Source organism: Neopsephotus bourkii, unplaced genomic scaffold (assembly GCF_033783945.1).
Source record: "Neopsephotus bourkii isolate Nb327-2 ecotype Australia unplaced genomic scaffold, CSIRO-AGI_Nbou_v1 NB_1825, whole genome shotgun sequence".
NCBI lineage: Eukaryota > Metazoa > Chordata > Aves > Psittaciformes > Psittacidae > Neopsephotus > Neopsephotus bourkii.
Window position 1 is genome coordinate 3451767 of NW_026902298.1, and position 19113 is coordinate 3470879.

Sequence of the window (19113 nt, forward strand, 5' to 3'; positions counted from 1 at the left end):
TCTGTGCCATCTTTTCCTAATTTATTTTCATTTTCTTTGGGGACCTATGACTTGATAAACCCGTGCTTGACATCTTTGTCTTTGCTTGGTTTTGTTCACTGTTTCTGCACTCTCCATTGAAGCTGACTGGAAATGGTGCTGTACAGTATAAGGGGAAGTGTGTGGCCAAAGTACTGATTTAGATGAGCAAGCAAATATTTTTGTCATAGTCATGTTATTCATATTTGGCCTCTTATCAGTTCTAAATGGTTGAATTGATTGTGCATGCTCTTGAAATTTTGGATGGCAACTCAAAAGAGGAATTTAAGAGGGAACTTCTTATTCTAAGCAATATTTGGGAGTGTAAGTGATACGCAGTAGACACTTAAAGAAGAAAAATAACCTTCCTAAATAAAAAAAAATTCATTCTTCCTCTACTTTTAGCATCATATGTATCAGAGGAGAAACAAATGGCACCACAGCAATGATGGTTGATTCTATTCTATTAGACCCAAGGAATCACAGATATGAAGATAGGCTGAGAAAGTTGGGGCTGTTCAGCCTGGAGAAGAGAAGGCTGCGTGGTGACCTCATAGCAGCCTTCCAGTAGCTGAAGGGGGGCTATAGGGATGTTGGGGAGAGACTTTTTATCAGGGACTGTAGTGATAGGACAAGGGGTAATGGGTTAAAACTTAAACAGGGGAAGTTTAGATTGGATATAAGGAGGAAGTTCTTTACTGTTAGGGTGGTGAGGCACTGGAATGGGTTGTCCAAGGAAGTTGTGAATGCTCCATCCCTGGCAGTGTTCAAGGCCAGGTTGGACAGAGCCTTGGGGGAGATGGTTTAGTGTGAGGTGTCCCTGCCCATGGCAGGGGGGTTGGAACTGGATGATCTTAAGGTCCTTTCCAACCCAAACTATTCTATGATTCTATAAATTAGCAAATAACGGCAGCATTACTAGGAAAAAACCTGGTTTCCAATATGCACTGAATCCCCTAGTAGAAGTTCTCAAGCTTGCGCTTGTATCATGTTGAACACATTCCCAAGTACAAAGAGCAAAGGAGATGTTATCCCCATATTTGCACTTTTTTTTCAGTTTGTGCTCTAGGTCATAATACAACTCCCCCTCAACATCTCAACAGCTATGCTGCTAATAGAAGAAGAAGAAAAAGCATTTATGTTAGAAGAGGAAAGGGAGATCCATCATAAGTAGGGAAAAGGCAGGTAATATGAATATGAATATTTTTGTTCCTTTCCAGACAATGATTACCGTAGTCCACTTTTGGGAAAAGGTGCTATTTTGATGAATGTTTGAAAGTAGAGTGGAGTAAAATCAACTGAAAAGCTGTTTCATGATTAAACAAGTACTCCAGCATTATGCAACTCATCTGCAGTAACAATACAGCATGTTGCCTTTGTTGAAAGAGTAAACGGCTAAATGCAGATAAAATAAACTGAAGAAAAGTCGATGGAGATTTAATGTGGAAGTCTGAGAGAATAAATTTAGCAACAGGGAAGAGAAAAAATAATCTGAAAAATGAAAGCAAATTTAGTTAAAAACTAAAAATTACGTACTATAAAAAATCCCCAACAGCCTAGAAAAGCTTCTAGAGGTGGTAATGACAATTAGTTTAAAAACGGGGAGGAAATCTGCACTGATTTTTTTTTTTCCTATAATAATAAAAAGAATGAACAGTAGAACTGAATGTTAATTTTCCATGTGTGAAAAAAACAGAAGGAAATGAGCATCCAAGCAGAATCAATAGGAAACAAAAGAATGTAAAAGCTTATGCAACTCCAAAACTATCAAAGTTTATCCTTACAGATGTAAGAAAATATACCAATTAGGTATATATTTTTAAATCAGAAAGAAATCTCTTTGAAAGAGGGAGAGATTTATCAGTGGTCAGCTAAAACCTTACATACCAAATTTTGGGAAACATCCAAAATCTTCAGCTTGCAGTCACTGAAATAATAAGAAAGGGAAAAATTCAGTGTTACAAAGGGCAACATAACTTCATAAGTGAAATGCTAATTAGAGTCTACATTTTGTTTAACTGTTCACAATATGGAGATTTTTCTGAATGCAACAATTATGTGTAAGTAGTAGCAGAATGACTGGGGTGGTGACATTTGGAATACAGTAATCTCTGGATTGTGTACTAAATCAACACATGTAGGGGAAAGAATGAAGTGCCCAGACATGAGAGACAGAAGAAAGTAAACAGTGAGGGGATTTTAGGTTGTACAATATTCATCCCAACAAACAAAGCATTTGGTGAAAAGATTAAAAACAAGTACAGGGAAGCATTCAAATATGGTGTAAGAGCAGAAAACAACTGAGAAATACTTCAAAACAGGAAGGACTTTTGCAGGAACATCAATGTGGAATGATTTATTTTCAAATGTGGCAGGATAAAGAGGGGGTTCTAATTTAGAGCCTCAGTAAAACACAAAACAGCAACAGAAATTGTCATCTCAGATGGGATCTGCATTCCCATCTCGTAACTACCAGAAGGTATCAGTTGACAGTAGTTCCTTTTAACTGGATAGTATTTCACTAAGTCAATTATTCACAATAAACAGTTATGAACCTAGTAATTGGCTTTGCCAGCAGCTCATTTAGAAAATGTGGATATTTATCTTCTTTTTCCCCTAATTTTGCAGCCTGGTCAAAGGTCTTTATGAAAGAATGAGTTTGGATGTTGAATGTGGAAAAGCCTTGGGGCTTTCTTTAAGGAATAAAGGCATAAGAGCAGCCAAGAAAATTTATACTTTTCTTTCCAAGCTAATTTAAAGGTAATGGATAAAAAAACAGTATAAAAGATGCTGTAGTTAATCTTTAGTATGAGAAAGGAATATTTTAATGTCCATAATTGGTGCGTTTCTGAGAACATGCAAGCAAGAGTGTGACCATAACAGAAAAAAAACAAAGATCTCTCTGGACTCATGTCTTGTCTTCGGTAGCGATCAACTACATGTACAAGAGTTGAAAAGCAGAGCAGTTTCTGTAGTTTTAAACAAAATTTTATGGAGCAGCTCTAACTGACCTGGTTGGTTTAGATATATTTGCATACCCATTACTGGAGATTTTATTATTCCTCCTGAAGTGTCATGTTTACAACCTTGTGTTGCAAAAACAAGACAGAAGATTAAATGTAGAAAGTGCACAAAGACTGCAACCTGCCCAGCTGACTAGAGGTCCTTCTTCCTTCTGTACCCCACACCTACCTGTATCCACCCATTTACTTATTCTCCTCTTATAAGACAAGGATTGTCTTTTTTTCTCAGTGATCCTTTGTTAGCAAGCTCGTTCCTGGAGTTTTCTCCGAATCATTATACATTAACCCTGTCCAGTCATCTTTCATAACATCGTGTCTGTCATAATACAAATGCATGGTTTAGGTAACGCAAATAGTGCATTAAAAGGTCTGTCCCTGACTGATTCAGTTTATAGCATTGTACTATATCAGTTAATTATCCCACCTTACTCACTTCTGTCACGCTCTAGAGTAGATATTCTGTTAAACAGCAGAAGTGTTCCTGGGATTCACTTGTAACGTAGCAGCTGTGCCTCCACCTTCTCACCACACCAAATTTTGATGGAATAGGGCTGTACGTTCTAAAATAGACTGACTGTGCTTAAACCTCCTTCATTTTAATTATCTTCTTTGTTGCTGAGGTAGCTGGAGCAAGCTCGCTAAAGCAGGCTGGAATATCTCTGCAGCATTGAACAGCTCAGGGGCTCTCTCAGTACCTACCACCTAGTGTTTCACCAGGCAAGTGCCTGCAACTTCTCCTTGTGCTACCTGCATACTCAGGCTGCTCAAAACTGAAATGAATAGATTCTGCTCATCTGTTTTACTCAGAGGAGGATGCATTTCAAACAGAAAACACAATTTCACAGTGGCAACACGATGGTAAAGTAGGATGGACGCTCCCATTTTTTACTGTCCTCAGCCACCGCTATCCCTTCCTTCATCATCATTCCCCCCCCATATACACCATGTTTTATTACCTCATTCAGTTGCTGTTTCATTAGATCAGTGAGAAGTTCACAGTTGAAAACAAAAAAAAAAGGGGGGGGGGGAATAAGTGAGGGAGGGTTTATGTAACCCAAAGATTTAACAAAATTAGTTTAGCACAAAAACGGTTGAGTCAGCACTACTGAAGGAGCAATAACATGTGAGAGGAGGGAGAGGGAAAAGGCAGAAAGCTCCTGTGCTGCTGTCAGGAAACCCGGAGGTGGAATTGTACTTTGCAATGTTGCGGGGGGAATGAGTTCTGGGAGCCAGGAGGATTATTCTGTCTCTCCGAAGCCTTGGAACACACTCCTGAGATGCAGTGATGCATTATCAGTAAGTGGAAAAGCTCAAGGGCTTGAAAAACAAAAGGGTCATCCCTTGTAGCTCATTCTCCTAGCACTGAAATTTGGTCTGGAATTGTTTTACTTGCTGTACGTCTCTACTCAAATGAGAGCAGTGTCCCAGACACAGGGTTTCCATTTGGTTACCTTTAGAAATTTTGCTACATGAGAGATCCCATAAAACAATTTACCCTGTTTCCTTCATCTCATTTACTCAAGTTTTATCCTCTTTTTTTGTCCATTTCCAAATCACCTGCAATGGCAGTTGTTATGACCATGCTTGGACATCACATATGCAAACAGTCTACATTATCTGGCATCTGTAATTTCTCTGCAAATAGATAACAAACCCTTCTAATTCTCTCTATTTTCTTGCATTGCCCATCTCTAATATCCTAACACTTTTGTGCCCTAGATTGTATTACATTTCTTGTCTGTCCTGCCAGAGCAGAGCTGGAAATTCAATACTGCTGTTCAATACACCGTCCACCAAGATTGACATTATTGACATTAGCACAATGAATCCCACTGGTTTCAGTAAGCATCCTTGATGGTATCTGCCCAGTCCTTCAGAGTCCACGAGCAGGGGAACAGTAATGGGCCAATTGCATGGCTGTCTTGTAATGGAGATGTTATGGTTTGTAGGTCAGAGTGAACAGATGTATTGTGTCACAAAGACATTCTCAGAATAGTTTGGAATCACCAAACTCAGTCTTAAGAAAGTGAATTAGAAAGCTCTGTTTTAGCCATAGAGTAAAGCAAGACAACCAGACAGGAATAAAACTACTGGTAGTGTGAAGGTATGTCTCTTCTCTAACAGGCTGCTTCAATATTACCTTCCAAAGTGCCATAAACTGGCAGACAATAGAGTTCTTGGAGAAAAAGCCATCCAGTAAGTGTGGAAAAAGGCCACTCAGAAAAATAAACTTAAAACACCAAGACATCTGTCTTCATATGCACCTACTGGTCATGGAGACAGGCAAATAAACTGATGGATGACACAGAATTGTCAAATTTGGGCTTTAATAAACCAAACCAAGAAATGCATTCCCTGCGTGGGGATCCTTTTCTGAATGTGCCCAGCCTTCAGCTTTCAAAAATCAGTACTAAAGAGTTAAATGTCATCATAAATTATATCTCGGACCAACAATTTTCCCTGTATGGTATATCCCATGTGTGGACATTACTTCCCTCCATATGGGTAGGAAAAACCTCTCTGAGCTGCAGCGAGGAGAGCAGAGCACTTAATAAAACATCAGCTGCAGCAGGAGACTCCAGCTGGTGGAAGCCTAATTTATATGCTCCAGCAACTCGTGGAACAGCAGAAATTCATGCATGAGACTATGAAAGAAAACAGAATTTACAGAAAACAAGTGTACAGGCTTAAATTCACTGCAAGCCATACAAAAAATCTAAATCTGAGATCCAGAGTTTGGATGGGAGGAGATGGAGGATTCATTGGCCAACAGCTGAGTCAGGTGGCAGAAAGAACCAAACTTGCTCTTTTAAGAATGTATTGCTGAAAGTCAACAAAGTTTCATTCTTCTATGTGGGATGATCACTTTAGAATGTCTCTAGATAAAATTTGTCCTTTCAAACCAGTTGTTCATGTATATTTGCTCTGAAGCCACTCCTATCAAGAGAAACCTTCTCTTCAGAGTCACCAGCAGCTATGTGCTTGGAAGGTGGAGAGAGTGGAAAAGTGAGTATAAATCAGGCAGAGATTCCTTTAGGATTGTCTAGGATGTTTGGAAATTATCTCTGTTCATGTGAAAAAAACATTAGGTTTCTCTAATTTCCTCTGATTTGTGGAGATGCTGCAGCACTAACATCCCTACCTTTCTTGAGAGTAAGCTTTATTGGAAATTAAACAGAGTTGGACTGGCTGTTCAGTACTGTAACACACACTGACTGAAGGACCAGTTGCTATTTTTAAATGTAACACTAAAATAGAAATATTTTTGCATTGTATAATATTTAAAAAATAGGTTGTATTATAACCTACCAATTAATGGCCTTTAACTGGCGATCTTACTGTACCCTCTAAGAACTGTGCAAATGCACTGAGCAATGAATAACCCATTGTACTTCTGCCTAAAATAATATTCTATAAGCATAATTGCATTTATTTTTCGAAGAAGAATAGCCCTCCTTGAGCTATGGCAAGAAGAAAAATTGTAACCTGTGCAAATGGAAGTGAGTGGAAATCAGATTATAGATTACTGTGGTCTAAATCGTTTAATCATTCCCCTTTTTTCTCCTCCTTTCCTCAGTCACACTGTGCTTCTCTTGCCTGAGTAAAGGTTATTCATTGGATAAATGCTAGTTGTTCATTCTGAAGGGCTTTTTATTCTGCTTATTCACTACTGCATTTTTTTTACCTTCTGAGTTAATGTTTAATATAAAGAGAAGAATAATTGGAAAGGAGGATATTCAAATGGGATTCATTTGTGGGTGCTGTTAAACTGATGTTTTGGGTCAGGCCTGATTATAGTTTTAAATTAAGAAGAAGGCTTAGCACTTTTATTCATTTTTATTAATTTTGCTATCAAAATTAGCCAGCTTGACTTAGCTGGGAGTGTATAATGGATACTCAGATGCCAGAAGTTTAAGATAAAAGGTATATAAAAGGTTGTCTAAAATGAAATATTAGAGCATGAAAACCAAGTGCTTTCTGTTTAAAGAAATAAAGGTCTTCATGTTACAAACCTACAATATTTGCAGCAATGTTAGTTCTATAGAAACACTAGGCATTGTATTTAGATTTAATAGTTTGTAAATAGTGAATCCTCATGGTAGTGCTGACATTGCCTTGTTGGATTAAAAGGTTTATTTCATCAATACCACATGCAGGTTTATTTAGGAAAATAAACTTTAAATAAAACATTGGGAAGAATCTCACAAGAGAATTACTGACGCCTCTGTATTCCTTGCGTTAAGGTTATACCAGTTAGCTTCAGTATAAAACTTGATAAGCAAAATATTACAACAAGCCTTTGTGAACCTGCTGTGTGTGAAACATTCTCTTTATAAAGGCACATTTCTAACAACATTTATAAAATCTTTAAAAACCAGTTTTTACAAGGGAAGAGTAGAGAGTCTTACTATTTACTTCAGTGAGTGCTGCATCAGACCTTAAATCTGGTCCTGTTTTATTTAGTTAGCCAACTGTGGGAAACAAAAAACCCAGCTTCACTTGTTCAGAAACTATTCCCTTCACTACAGCCATCATCTTTTGAGCATACTAGATACAAGGAAGAAGTTGTTTACTGTGAGGGTGGTGAGGCACTGGAACAGATTGTCCAAAGATGTTGTGAATGCTCCATCCCTGGCAGTGTTCAAAGCCAGGTTGGATGGAGTCTTGGGTGACATGGTCTAGTGCAAGGTGTCCCTGCCCATGTCAGGGAGGGTGGAACTAGATGATGTTAAGGTCCTTTCCTACCCAAACTATTCTATGATTCTATGATTATAGACCTCAAGTTTTTGTTGGTAAATCTAAGCCAGCTGGAGTTCTTGCTCTGGTAAGATTTTTTGGAAGCAGAAGGTGGTGAATCACACTGTGGAAATTCAGGCAGCTTCCAGACCACCTGGAGGCAGTTTGCTGCCAGCCTGGTTTGGACTTATAGTGGTTTTACCCATTGCTCGTGTGCAAGGAGGCACCCACTGACTTACAGAGTGCACCCGGGCTCAGTCTTGTCAGACACAGATCAGAGTGGCCTCATCAGAAGAGCTGCACTGCAAAATTCAGGCTTAAGATGGCTGTTTTGAAGACAATGCAGCTGAATAAATTGTTTCATCCCATTATCTGTCTTTTCCATAAATATATAATAACCACTTTTGGGAAGCATTAGTATTCTGCTGCTGTGAGAGGTGGGACACCCACAAGCCCTGTGTGGAGTGATATATTTGCACACTGCTGCTCATGAGCCATTGCTATAAAAAGGCAAAATGAGAATGCAATTAAAAGTGGATTTTGTGTTTTTTTCTTTTATTTCATTTTAACTGGTTCATTTAATAAACCTGGTGCCAGAGGCTGGGAGACAGACAGTTGGATATATCTCTGGAGGGATCGTGGTATCGGCACAAGACTAGCTAGAGCAGCTGAAGCATCTTTTGAGCTTTCTCGAAGTATATCATAGTGAAAGTTATGACTATTCCCAGGGGATCCCCTCAAAATCTTGTTAAAATCTTGGAAACATTTTCTTTTTTTTATTATTTAATATATTTCAAGCATTATTGAAATATATTAAATAATAAAAATATATTTTGAGTATTATTATTCATTTTATTATATAATATAATACATTTCAAGTATTGTGAAAACTTGGATTTTGGTACATCACAGTCTACTTACTGCCTTCACTGTTTAACCATCCCTTTAAATCCTGCCTGTAATTCTCTTGCTTAGGTGGCTAGTGGAAAACAGGAAAAAAGGCAAATGTTTTAAAAACTAAAAGTTTGGTGGTTCTCAGTTTGAGGAAGCTTCCCATAAATTATTCATTATTGCTGCAGGACTGAGAGGAGGGAGAGAGGTTTAGACTTTTTGTTGTCTCTGCCTTTGAAATGCAATGAATAAACCACAATCCAAAACATTCTTCTAATCTCAGTTCCAGCCATCAGAAAAGAAAACCTAACTTTTGCTGATATTTATCACACTTCAGTGTTTCTATGAAGCTTAGATTCATAAATATTAAAATAGAATCTTGTCACTTAAATGCATTGATTTCTCAACAAATATAGCTGCTGGTTATCACTCAAATAATTTATTAGGTTTCAAAAATAGCTTCATGGCAAAGAGGGATGGCATTTATTCAGTATCATATGAAATCTAAAAACATCTACATATCAACCCCCTAGAAGATTGCAGCCCCTTAGTTCTTGCAGAGAATCTTTCATTTTTCCTTTGAAAACCTGTGTTTTGGGAGAGCTTTGTACTCATTGACACTTTGCAAAATTTGCCTTAGAAAAGAGCCATGCTAGGTAGAAAACGTAGCTCACTCCCACTTTATCTAGTTAAAAACAGCAGCTGGGACGTATTCTGTTCTTGTTTTGAGTAGTGCTTTTCACCTTCAGCCATCACACCAATACCTGTAAGCTCTCTGTGCAACGCTATTCCCTGCTGTTGCCTCAAGAGCCCATTTAGGGACCAGCACAAGGATGCAGCAGTGCATCGCCAGCCTGATGCTCTGGGGGCTTGCTTATAAGTCTTCATTTTGTCAACAAATTCCTCTGTTGCCCTGATATTGCAATACAAGTATTGAAGAGGAATGCTGAGCTTTACTGAGAAAGTGTCTTAGGATGAAGTTTATCTTATCTAATGCCCCTGTACTGGGCACTGGTGAGGCTGCACCTCAAATCCTGTGTTCAGTTCTGGGCCCCTCACTACAAGAGAGACATTGAGGTGCTGGAGCAGGGCCAGAGAAGGGCACTGAAGCTGGTGCAGGGCATGAAGCACAGGTGTGATGGTGAATGGCTGAGGGACCGGGGGGGGGGGGGGGGGTTTAGTCTGGAGAAGGCTCAGAGGGGACCTTACCGCTTTCTACAACTGCCTGAAAGGTGAATGAAGTGAGGAGGTGGCTGGAAGTGTTCAAAAACCATGTAGATGAAGCCCTCAGTGACATGGTTTAGTCGTGGACTTGGCATTCCTGGGGTCATGGTTGGACTTGATGATCTTAGAGGTCTTTTCCAACCCAGTTGATTCCATGATTCTATGATCTCAGCATACTATGTTCCCAGTTACCTTCCCTCCTACATCCTCTCTAACATACCTATCCATCCCCTTCCTCACTGTAAATGGTTATGCTATATGCATCCCTCCAGGACTCACAAAAGCTCTGGGGTAGTCCCAGCTGTGTGAGTCAACCCGCATTGTGCCTTCCCAAGCAAATGCCTGCAGGTCACCAAGGATGGTCTTTATGTAACACTGGTCATTAGAGGAGCAATGTAAAATTTGCTTTCTCAAGGAATCCTCATACATTGTGTTTGCAGTGTTAAGCGGATTTCTTAATCCATGGGTTCCTTTCTCACTAGAGCGCATCACTTTGTATTCTGTATTTAACTGTTCTCCATTAGATGTTACTATCAGTAGGAAAGTCTTAAACCCAGGAGCTCTGAGTTCTTCCTCGCACTACCAGGTCTATCATATCAGTTTTAGTTAGGTCTTGCTCTTACTCCTGTAGCTGAAAATGGCAGCTTTCCTGCTTGTTGCTGGAAAATAAGAGGGCATTAAAACTTGTGTCTCACTGATATGTCAGATGGGACTATAATATTCTTTCACCTAGGAGCTGCTGCTACTATCAGATATTATATGCTCTGGTTATGTGGTTTGGGCAACAGGTCAACTCAGTTTTTACCCAATGGTTACCTGACAGTGGAACTTACTTTCAGCAGATGTCAAATGCTGTAATACTTGGTCATACTGTGACCCCTGGCAAGATAATATGTTCATATTATATATGTATATATACACAAAATAAATCTATGAATTATACTTAGTTGTCTCACAGTTGAATAAGCCTTGCTAGTGAGACTTAGCCATGAAATAATTTGTTGTTTAACAGATCCTTAGTGTTTTCATGGTAAATACTCCAGCCATGATCCACTTAAAATGAAAACCATGTAGTAGCAAATTCTGGAAAGCACTAGGAAATTATTTATCTCTCCACCTCCAGCAGAGGTGGCAATGGTCAGCAGTTACCCGTCAATATGCAATTTATTAACAACTGAGTTGATCTTGAAGTTATATGATGAGGATTTTTGTCTATTGCTAAAACTTTTCCTTGAGCAGGAGTTCCTCCTAATGTGTTTTATAGCACATAACCTCTTTGTTAACTTTTATGAGTAGATAAATATACTCAGAGAGTAAATGAGGAGGAGAAAACTGCAATGTGGTTTATGGTCTGAAGGAAAATTAAAATTGCCATATTCGTGGCTACCAGAACCTATTCTAGCACCTTTACAATAATAATGTAATGTAACTTCAGTTTTCCTCTGTTTCATTAACTTGCAACACACCTCTCAGAAAAGGTGAGTTACAAATAGAGTTGTTATGATTTGCTGTGAAAGTCAGTTGTTTTTGAAAGGGAAAACATGTAAAGGTTTATTTTGTTATCTCTTTTTTCTGCCTTCCTTTTCTTCACACAGTGAGGAAATAACAAATCAAGGCATAAATGATACTGACTTATCAGATATTGTTGACTTTGTTTTCTGGGGGTTTTCTGTTCAAGCTTAGCCAGAGGTGTTTTTTATACTGTAAACGTTAGGCTGCAGATTAAATCTGTGTGGTGCTCCTATGAAACAACAGGCAAGTTTGAAATCACATAAAGACATAAAGAGCATGGAGAAAAAGGTGTGTCAGGGAAGAGGAACCTTACTAGTGAATTTTGAACATGGGGCAATAAGTCTTTTTGTGAATTAATGTCTTTATGTGTTAGTATAGTATTCCATTTGGGGGGATTGAGCAGAGTGAACACTAATGGTTTTTATCCTGTTTCATGCTGACCATAGCAACTTGAGTTTTTCAGTTATCACAAGCATTGAATTCCAATGAAATACATTGTTGGTTTCTAATTCTGCTTGTAGCAAGCGGGAAAGTGTTGATCAATGTTACAAATGGTGGATTTTATTCTATTGTTTTCACTATTTTCATCATAATCATCTTCAATTGAACTGTGCCTACTGCTAAAAAATCAGATAGAAGTTAAACCACTAAAGCCACAAAATTAAAAGTCACTAAAAAAAACAGCAACATAGGTAGTGACATGTAAAAAAAGTCAAGAATTAAGTACTAGGCACTTACTTTTCAGGTTGCAAACTTCTTGATTATTGCCACTGAGCAATGTGGGATTTATTGATGGTACAACTAGATTCCTTATATGGGTAGATTTCAATCTCATTTCTTATTATTCTATATAATATAGGATATGTGAACACAGCCCTGAAAGGTAAAATATTTAACAGCAAAATCTATAACAGAAATACTTCTCATTTTAGTATATTTGTAGCTCAGTTTCTTCCCTTTCTGTCCGAAACAATGAAAATAAAGGGAAGAAACCGAGCTACAAATATACTAAAACGAGAAGTATTTCTACTACAGATTTTGCTGTTAAATGTTTTACCTTTCAGGGCTGTGTTCATATATCCTATAGCATATAGAATAATAAGCAATGAGACTGAAATCTACCCGTATAAGGAATCTAGTTGCATACATAAATACCAGGTAGATATATACGGACCATGTGAAGCAGAAATAACTGTTCTGCTGTCCCACAGAAGCTCTGTTGAACTCCTAACACGTATGGCTGCAAAGCCTGTTTCTGTTCCCTGTGTTGGGGAGTGATGGAACAATGTCTGCTGTAGCATTAAGTGCATGGAATTATTCCCCAGGGGTAGAATAAGACTTTCCCCATCTTGATGACAGTCAGTCTCCTGGGATTCTAACAACCCATCAGCCAGGGAAAAACGTTAGAGGGGACATCTGGTGCTTAAACTTTTATTTATTCATCCTGCTTGCTTTTTTTTTTTTTCTCTGTTCTTGCTTAAATAAAGGTAAAGGAGAAAGGGCTTATTGGGCTATAAACGTGATTCTCCATGACAGTTAAACCCCAAGAGTCCAGTGGTACCTGTACCAAGAGAAATAACTTTAACTTCAGTGGAATTCAACTGTTGTAAAAAGAACATGCCTATGGTCCACAGCAAATGCTGTTAAGAACAAGTCCAGAAAGTTATTTTTTCAGGATCTACCTATATCGCAAGGAGAGAATATGAGCTGCATTCAGGAAAAATTACATTTAGTTTTGGATGTTCTTTCTCAGTAGACTTTTTTTTAGCAGTACAAAGTAATTATAATGCAGATTATAATGCTTCAGACCTCTGAAGGTGAGGTTGTATCAGAGGAGAGAGGCTCAGGATCGAGGATAAATGGTGATGTGTTTGGAAAACCTGTGCACTTAGACTGTGGCTCTACTTTCCGCAGTGTTTGTATGTCTTCCAAGTTGTTAACAATAACAGAGCAGATTTTTCTAGTGCTCTGCATTTATCTTTGGAGGCTAACACATAATTGTCAGTTTGCACAAATTAATCCATGTAGAACAGAATTGATGAGACTGAATTTTAAATTGCCTGTATCATCCACTGTATTGGAAAGTGTATATCTTGCTGCCTTTAACTACTCCATGATGTTAATAAGTGTACAGCAAATACAACCCTATAGTAGGACAATTTAGCCCACACCTTTCATGATCTATTTGTGCCCCTTTTCACTTATTTACAGCAGTAAAAACACTAGTCAAGAGCCAAAAATTCATTATATTAAAAAAAAAAAACAACAATAAGTATTACAAATCTGTTGCATGGTGGTGTTGGTGCCTGTCCATGTGGCTCTCTGAAGGAGGACCAGGCGAAGTTGAAGGACTTAGTTGGTGTCGGAAAGTGGAGGAGAAAGTGGAAGGTTCTGTGGTGAGAGACCCCACATGTGTCTTAAGAGAAAGGGGGGATCTGTCATTATTATCTATGTATTTCACCTTGTCTAGTCTGTCAAGTTATACAGCATATCCCAATAATGACACCAGGATCATCAGGCAGCAGCAGTGAAAGATGGTATATGGAGAGGTAGAAATGCAGCTCCCACTTACGAACAATCCAGCAAGCTCATTGTAATGAGGGCTAAAAATGTACAATGATTTTATTAGAATTGACATTTTCGTGTAATCAGAGAATAGAGAGCTGGAGCTTAAAGAGCAGCTCAAATGCTGTGAAACTCTGGGGAGACTTGGGAGAGACAGCGACTGCCTTCTCTTTGGGATGTCTCTCTATGTTAAAGCAGTTGCATGACAGACTGCCCCTCTGACTCAGCTCAGTGGTCCCTGTGTTCATATTAATAATAAACTAAGCTGCTGCTTCCGTGTAGTTGTTTGTGAATCACTGATAATATAAAAGTTTTATACTCGGAAACAATGAGTGTCTGAGAGCATCTGACACATAGGTTAGATGATTTCAGAGGTTTTGGCAAATACAGGACTTCTTATTTTCAATGCAGGTTCTATTACTGACTTTTTAATATCTGGGTAAAGCAAAAGGAAAGAATCTAAATCATTAACTCAGAAATAAGAATTTTAAAAAGGTTTCCATGTTACCTTACACTGCATAACAAGTAACTGAGTTGTTCACGCTGGCTTTTGTTCAGTAGTGTTTATTCTTATTAACCGGTTTGCTCTGATAACTTTGGAGCTACATTAAGAACTTGACAGACTAGACAAGGCGAAATTTATAGATAATAATGACAGCTGGGAAGTACTACTGTTCTAGGGTGAAATCCAGAATAAAGCAAGGGCCTTTGAGTATGTAAATCAGGTATATTTTAACAGATGATGGTGGAAAGGGTCTTTGCAGCATTTAAAATTTAAATCCCAATCTCTGAGCTGTTATTCATTTTAACATTTAAATTTAATGGGATATTTGCCTACTGAAGACGATTGAATAATTCACAAAAGCCAGTCTGCCTTCATATTACTAATAAGTAGAAAATGGGGACAATTTGTGTTCTGTACCACCTTCTCAAGTACATATGAAGGCAATTTATACTTACACTCACACAGTGTGCACTTGCAGCCCAGAAAGCCAACCGTATCCTGGGCTGCATCAAAAAGAGTGTGAGCAGCAGGTCGAAGGAGGTGATCCCGCCCCTCTACTCTGCTCTCGTGAGACCTCACCTGGAGTATTGTGTGCAGTTCTGGTGTCCTCAACATAAAAAGGACATGGAACTGTTGGAACAACTCCAGAGGAGGGCCACGAAGATGATCAGGGGACTGGAGCACCTCCTGTCTGAAGGTGGGCTGAGAAAGTTGGGTCTGTTCAGCCTGGAGAAGAGAAGGCTGCGTGGAGACCTCATAGCAGCCTTCCAATACCTGAAGGGGGTCGATAGGGATGCTGGGGATGGACTCTTCATTAGGGACTGTAGTGATAGGACAAGGGGTAATGGGTTAAAACTGAAACAGGGGAAGTTTAGATTGGATATCAGGAGGAAGTTCTTTGCTGTAAGGGTGGTGAGGCACTGGAATGGGTTGCCCAGGGAAGTTGTGAATGCTCCATTCCTGGTGGTGTTCAAGGCCAGGTTGGACTGAGCCTTAGGTGACATGGTTTAGTGTGAGGTGTCCCTGCCCATGGCAGGGGGGTTGGAACTTGATGATCTTAAGGTCCTTTCCAACCCCAACTATTCTATGATTCTAAAAGAGAAACATCAAGCCTCCCCAAACTGCCAAATCTGAATAAACAATGTTAACAGAAGTGAAATTTGGGACTTGTGATTTCAGTTGTTTCTTTAGACCGCAGCTTTTGTGGAAATGAAGGGCTTGAGGAAAACCACTTAACTGGCAGCTCCCAGAGGATGAATTATACCTTTCCCACAGACTGCTGTCTGATACAACTTGACAGCATCGACACTGCTGACAGGTGTAAAAAAAAAGGATTCCTATATGCAGCCCAGGAATGGGTTTTGTCAATGATTCAGGCTGCAAAAGGGAACCTGCAAGAGCTGTCCTTTCCCTGCAGAAATCTTTTGGGAGTGATGCTCTGTGTTCCTTTAACTTTTTCACTGACTCATGGAGAAAATGGGAACTTTTCTCCTGTATAAAGATGATTATCTCTATAGGCTGATTCTTGTGTCACAGTTCTGGTTTAACACTCTGAAAACATATTTTCCCTCTATATAAAAAATTATCACATATAGAGAAGAGCGGAATTTGCTCATTATCCACACATTAGGTCTGGGAATATGGCCATGAATAATATTTTTTTCTTTTACACTTGATGCATTTAAGGAAGTTAATGCTGTTTTCTCACACCTCTCAAAGGTATTTGACTAAATTGTCTCAAAACATTAGTTGCAAAATTAAAAGCACACAGAATTACCAACAGTACAGATGACTTCTGGTGCTGTCGTGTCATTATGCCTTAGAAATGTTTGTTTTAATGTATTAACATCTGGTTTGTTATTCTCCAAAGATCAGTCTTGGGTATTTCTTTTTACTTACAGTGACAGTGGCAATAAAATTTCCAATCCTCTTAAGCTGTGCAATGCATAGAGAAAGTTAGAAAAATAGGGTCTGAATTACAGTGGCTCTCAAGAGAAAATTAGAAGAAGTCTGGGTTTTGGTGATAGATGAATGGGCATTTTAATAACAGGTTTTTTCCCTGAAATCCCTTTTAAATTATTCAGGCTTGCTCTTCTATTGAAATATCAAATATTAGATAATTAATAGACTGCTTTTGAAATACAGGGAGCATAGGCTTCAGAAAGAATTATTTTTCCTTATTACACTATCAAATGCACAACATTCTTGTCTCTAAATCAGAAAGATAGATCTGATGGATGGACCACTCAGTGGATAAGGAATAGCTGAATGGCTGCACTCAAAGAGTTGTGGTCAATGGCTCGATGTCCAAGTGGAGACCAGCTATAAATGATGGTCCTCAGGGGTTAGTATTGGGAGCAAAGCTGTTTTAATGTCTTTGTCAGTGACATGGCTTGTCGCTGGGATTGAGTGCACCTTCAGCAATTCTGCCAATGACTCCAAGCTGTGTGATGTGATGCTGTAGGGAGGGATGGTATACAGAGGGACCTTGACATGCTTCAAAAGGAGCGTGACCAGCAGGTTGAGGTAGGGGATTCTCCCCCTGTGCTCCACTCTTGTGAGACCTGCCCCCCTGCAGTCCTGCATCCAGCTTATGTGGGGTCCCCAAAATGAGAGGGACATGGACATGTTGGAGCAGTTCCAGAGGAGGGCTCAAAGATGCTCCAAGGGCTGGTATACAGAGCAATATCTGACATCAGTAGACTGAAGTCTTCAAAAATATTTTCTTATAAGTTTAGCTGCTGAGATCTTGTGAAATTTGGGACTTTCATACCCTTACATTCAATAAAATGCTCAATATAGAGTCATAGAATCATAGAGCACAGAATGGTTTGGGTTGGAAAAGACCTTAAGATCATTCAGTTCCAGCCCCCTGTCATGGGCAGGGACATCTCACACTAAACCATGTTACCCAAGGCTCAGTCCAACCTGGTCTTGAACATTGCCAGGGATGGAGCATATGTATATGGAACAATATAGGCATGGCAGTTAGCTAGTTCAATGATCCAGAAAGAAAAACTACTTTTCTCCTCTTTAGAAGATATAAAACTACCTGAAAAGTCTTGAACATACTCTCATAGTTAAAAATTATTGTTGTGCTGCATGGTCTTCATTTCATGTGTATTGTCATCATGCTACTTTAATGTGTGTACTCCAAGGAGGCAGAAAACTAGTTGTTAATGTCATATAGAGAAAACCAACCATCATGAAAACAGATACATAGAGCACAATTTTCTTTCTCAAAGACTGTTTTCTGGCCAGATATGGAGTAGTTTCACCCTTTATGCTTGTAACCATAGATGCATACATAGCGCTTCTAGCTCTGTACCTTCACTAATCTTTGCACTGAGACTGATAGTCTTGGGTAAATCTTTATTTATCTCCTTTGATTAATACAATAATCTTTGATGGTTTTAGGTAATCTTCACATTAAAGGTGATGATTTATATTACTTCTACAGCTGCATTATCACGAATTCTTACTGATAAACAATTTATTGGGAAAAAGATATGGCTGTTCTTCTCTTTCTGAAACGTTTGCAGAGTTTATGAATTTGTTCCTACCTGATATGATTTGGTGAAGAGATTTTGTGATCTCTCTGTAGCTCTGTATTGTTTGCCAACTAATGACAAGAGGTGTTCAGGCAATTATGTGTAATCCACTGTTTGATTTTCATGGCAGGTCAGCTGCATATCCTGGTATTGCTGCTTTTTCCTCACTAAACTCATTGAGTAACTAGCTTAATCTTTGTTTAGCTTATATCCATCTCCAGCAGCAGCTAAAGGGCTTCTCAGGAGGACAGAAAGATTCCATTCTGCTGCCCCACAGAGAAGGGGATGAGACTGGGAAACGTCCAAGATGATCAAGCTGTGGGATGGTGGAATACTGGAGATAAGAATGGGACCAGGATAAAAAGCCATTGAGAAAAGTCCTGCAACACTGGATTTCCTGGTCTGGCTGCTGGTGAGGGAGGTAAATAGTGTCTATGTGAGGGAGAAGGAAGACCACAAGTAGTACTTCTTACAGCTGTAATTTCTGTGCTTCAGATCTTGATCATTCTCCTTATCAGCACCAAGTAGGGTGAGATCCACAGCTATGGAGACTGAACTGTGGTGAGGGATGAGGCAGATGAAGAGCCATAAATCTGGCACTTTAGCAAAAGACAACCTCAAGGGCAGGGACAATGAGAACTCTCCATGGAAATCAGGTGCCACCTGGTACTTGAGACAAGAGATGTGCTTTAGGTACAGGCTTATTTCTCTGGGATCCACTAGCCTTTTACTGAAGCTTTCAGTGAGGGCTGCATAAATGAAGGCAGGCAGAAACGGCATGTGGAAGTGTTTTTGTCATGGAAGCAGGCTCAGCATGACTTATTGTGCATAAATATATTGTTAGTTTCCTATTGTTGTTACAAGCAAATGAATGACATAACCCTTCCCCCCTTCAACTTAGTTGTTCTTTGTTTTCTACTCATAGTATTTGTGGAAGTCCTATTTCCTAAGAGTATGAAAGGGAAGAATTAATAAATATGGGAATTTGGAAAGGTACAGGGTTTACTCTGAGCAAAGATGTGCTTGTGGCATATGCAGCCTCACAGGCTGTGGCTTGACATTATAGAACATCTGTAGGGCTCTGTGT

At 39.1% G+C, this 19113-nt stretch overlaps 1 protein-coding gene across 38 annotated transcripts in view; it reads left to right on the top strand.

Moving 5' to 3' along the window:
* The window catches only part of DLG2 (discs large MAGUK scaffold protein 2), a 1002605-nt gene that overhangs the window by 831012 nt on the left and 152480 nt on the right, over positions 1-19113 (top strand). Inside the window, exon 1 of one of the 38 annotated variants that reach the window (XM_061343376.1) lies at positions 11673-11693. The exons of the other annotated variants lie outside the window; for them this stretch is intronic. The gene's annotated coding sequence lies outside the window, so the exon portion shown is untranslated. Of the gene's footprint in view, positions 1-11672; positions 11694-19113 lie in introns of those variants that run through there. 38 annotated transcript variants of the gene reach the window in all.